Consider the following 4,277-nt stretch of genomic DNA (forward strand, 5'->3'; position numbering starts at 1 on the left):
CAAATCAAAATAATAAGCATAAATGAAAGAAAATAAACAAAAAAATAAATAACAGAATAGAAATAAAATGAAAAATAAAATTTAAGAATAAAAATAAATGAAATAAAGAAAGGAAAAACAATGGTGGAATGGCCAACCCATGGGGTGTTTGGTGGTCAACGGTGGTAAACAGGGAGGGCACGAGCGTGGGCGCTAGGTCGTGTGGTGCGAAGGAGGGCGAGGTTGGGTCGGTTGGAAGGAGGAACACGGGCGTGGGGGCCAGGCCGTGCAGCGCGAAGGAAGTTGAAGGTGAAAGAGAAAAAGAAAGGAGGGGAAAGAGTGTGCACGCGGGATAGGGGAAGGAAGGGGTTGAGGGTAAGGATAGGGTTGGTTTGGGTCTTGGGGCGAGCGGCGGTGGTTGTCGATAGGAGTGCTGGTGACAGCCGGCGGCTAGGGTTTGGAGATTTTAGGAAAGAAGAAGAAGAAAAAAATAAAAATTAGGGTTTGGGGGGTTTTAAAAGGGCACGGCCGTGTGAGACCCGTTTTAGGCCACACGATCGTGTTACACTCCCGTGTGGCTTAAGTTTAGCCCTTTTTTGTCGCAAAAGTTGAGTGCCGCATGTCTCCAGGCCGTGTGGTGCACACGGCCATTCGATACAGCCATGTGCCATGTCTTTCGCTTCTCCCATGCCCGTGTGGTATACCACATGCCTGTGTGTCTGACCATATTGCCGTATGCCTTGCTCGTGTGGCTTCCTGACTTATTTAAAATTTGAAAAATTAGCTCCAGTTTTCACATGGCCTAGGACACGCCCGTGTGTCCAGGCCGTGTGTCGTGTCGCACGGCTATGTGGATCAAATTCATGGCCATGTGGCTTGATATTTGGGGAATTTTTAGCCCTGTTTCCACACGGCCAAGGACACGCCCATGTGTCCAGGCCGTGTGGGCCATTGTACCTATACAAAAATAGTAAAAGTAGCTAAAATAAACTAGTTAGTGGTGTTAGTGTTCGGGTTGCCTCCCGAAAAGTGTTTATTTAGAGTCTAAGCTTGACTTACCTCAATTTCATGTGATTACGGCGGTTCACGGAGTCGAAACTCCTCTTTCTCACTATCAATTCTATTATCCACATAAAGTTTAAGTCGAGTAATATTTACTTTAAAGGTGCCAAATTGAGAATGATTTACTTTGACTGTACCGTATAGAAAAATATTCAATACCGTGAAGAGAGTCGCTCCGTTTGAATTAAGCTCTGAAGTAGCAATTCGGGGGTCCTATTCATCTAACAATACTTTATCCCAATCTTAAATTTTTTTGTTTCATCCTCATGCTTATCGAGGTGTCGCTTTGATTCATCGTGTGCTTTTGGTTTCTCCTTGACACGTGTTCGCCATTCGTCTAGTTCATCGATCTGAAGCCTTCATTTTTCGTGAGTCACTCTGTTTTTGTTGCATGGATTAGAATGAGGCTTCATCACATTCTTCCTAGAGGAGTCCTGCAAAGGAGTTTGAGTTGCAACATTATTCAAGTGAATAGAACTTAAAAAATCATCTCGATTATTAGATATTTTTGCAGCATCACGAACTTGAAGCTTAATCATGTCATCACCTACACGAAGTATCAATTCACCTGTGCCAACATCAATGATAGTTCTAGCAATTGCTAAAAAGGGTCTTCCTAAAATTAAAGGCACGTTACTATCCTCTTCCATGTCTAGAACAACAAAATCAATTGGGAATATAAATTTATCAATTTTAACAAGTACATCTTCAATAATACCCCTAGGAAATCTGATTGTTTTATCTGTCAATTGCATGCTCATCCTAGTTTGTTTGGGTTTCCCAAGACCGGTCTGTTTAAACATTTTATAGGACATGACATTAATACTTGTCCCTAAATCAGCCAAAGCATTATTAAAGTTTAAACTACCAATTAAACAAGGGATCGTAAAACTCCCTGGATCTTTCAACTTATTGGGTAGCTTATTCTGTAGAATGGCTGAGCAAACTACATTTAATTCCACATGCGACGCATCATCCAACTTCCGCTTATTTGCTAAAAGCTCCTTTAGAAATTTTACTGTGTTTGAAATCTACGAAAGAGCTTCAATAAACGGTAAGTTAATATGTAATTTCTTTAATAATTTATGGAATTTACTGAATTGTTCGTCCGTGTGGTCTTTCCTTGTTGCACTGGGGTATGGCACATGAGGTTTATATTCTCTACTTACCGGTTTTTACTCACTGTGGTCCGCCTCATCCTTACCTTTACTTACCACAATTCCTTGCCTCGGTTCTAGTTCAGGTTCAACTAACCCTTCTTCATTTCGAACAGTAATCGTATTAAGCTGCTCCCTTGGGTTAATTTCAGTATTACTCAGCAAGCTACCTTGTGATCGTTCGGAAATCAACTTAGCAAGCTGTCCTATTTGAGTTTCAAGCCCTTGAATCGATGTTTGTTGATTCTTAAGTGCTGTTTTGGTATTCTGAAAATGAGTTTCTGACACCGAGATGAATTTTGTGAGCATCTCTTTAAGGTTTGGTTTCTTCTCTTGTTGGTAAGGTGATTGTTGGAAAGCTAGAGGATGTTGTGGTCTTTGATTTCCTTGACCACCCCACGAGAAATTGGGATGGTTCCTCCAACCTGCATTATAAGTGTTACTGTATGGGTTATTTTGAGGTTTAGGATTATTATTACCCATATAGTGGACTTGTTCCTCCTCGGTTCTAAGATTGAAGGGTGGATAATCTGTGTTGTGTACTCTTCCTCCACTTGAATCACACCTCATCACTAGATGTACCTGAGTAGAACCATACAAACCGTCAATCTTTTTATTTAAAAGTTCTACCTGGTTAGATAGCATAGTAATCGCGTCTAGGTTGAAAACACCAGTAGCTTTCATCGGCTTCGTACTTATGACTTGCCACTGATAGTTATTCAGTGACATCTCTTCAATAAATTCGTAAGCCTCTTCAGGTGTTTTATTGTTTAACGTTCCACCGGTGGCTGCGCCGATAAGTTGCCTTGTTGAGGGGTTCACATCGTTGTAAAAAGTCTGAACCTGCAACCATAGAGGTAACCCATGGTGAAGGCACCTTCTCAATAGGTCCTTGTATCTCTTCCATGCATCATAAAGAGTTTCTAAATCCATCTGCACAAAAGAAGAGATATCATTCCTTAATTTAGCCGTTTTAGCTGACAAAAAATATTTGAGTAAAAATTTTTCGGTCATTTGTTCCCAAGTAGTGATTGACCCTCGTGGTAATGAGTTTAACCACTATTTAGCTTTGTTCCTCAATGAGAATGGGAACAACTGAAGGCGAATGGCATCGTTAGAAACACCATTGATCTTAAAAGTGTCGCAGAATTCCAAAAAATTTGCTAAATGAGTGTTTGGATCCTCGTCCTGCAAAGCATCAAACTGAACAAACTATTGTATCATTTGAATTGTGTTAGGTTTTAGTTCAAAATTTTTTGCAGCAATATCAGGCCTAACTATACTCGATTCAGTTCCTGTTAAAGTAGGTCTAGCATAATCATACATAGTACGAGGATCAAGATCCTGATTTAATGGGTTTGTCGCAACCACATGAGGTAACGGATTATTTTGATTATCAGCCATCTCCTTGGTTGTGGTTTGAATATCGTTCTCTTGCCCTTCCTCTATGTATCGTAGGCTTCTCTTTATTTCTCTTCAGTTTCTGCGACCTGTGCTTTCGATCTTACTATCAAAAAGTAGAGGTCCTGACAGGTTTCTTCTAGTCATAAACTATGAAAACCTGTCAAAAGTAAATTAAAGAAAATTTAGTAATTTAAGAAAAATACAATTAAATTGCAATAAAAAAAAAAAATGGCTAAAGTAATAAAAATTAAGCGTTCCTAATATCTTAGTCCCCGGAAACGGCGCCAAAAACTTGATGGTCACTAAACTAACTAAAAATTCGACTTAAGGCAAGCGCACCTATTGAACAGTAGTATAGTGATGGTGAGACTGGAAATGTCATATCCACGAGGACTAAAAGTACTAGTAATTACTTTCTTTTTATTATCTAGCCTAAAAATTTAGAGAATTTTTACCTAAAACTAATTATCTAATTAGCTAAGATTACGATAGAGTTTAAGGTTGGAAAATACTTTTGAAAAAAACCGATTGAGAAGACAATACCCAAGAAAGAATCCACCTAGACTTCACTTATTACCTTTGAATTAGATGATTTATTCACTTGACTTATTCCGTAGGAATCCCTGATTTATGTTAATATCTCTTTCAAGACTAAAAACAACTGACTCTAGGTTG

The 4,277-nt window shown here is 39.3% G+C and overlaps 1 non-coding gene across 1 annotated transcript; it reads left to right on the forward strand.

The window, feature by feature from the left end:
- The first annotated feature begins 3,057 nt into the window (after positions 1-3,057).
- Positions 3,058-3,164, forward strand: LOC128284744 (small nucleolar RNA R71). Its single transcript, XR_008275166.1, has one exon. It is a non-coding gene; the product is annotated as a small nucleolar RNA R71 (small nucleolar RNA).
- The last annotated feature ends 1,113 nt before the right edge of the window (positions 3,165-4,277 follow it).

The sequence above is a fragment of the Gossypium arboreum genome, chromosome 11 (assembly GCF_025698485.1).
Source record: "Gossypium arboreum isolate Shixiya-1 chromosome 11, ASM2569848v2, whole genome shotgun sequence".
Taxonomy (NCBI): Eukaryota; Viridiplantae; Streptophyta; class Magnoliopsida; order Malvales; family Malvaceae; genus Gossypium; species Gossypium arboreum.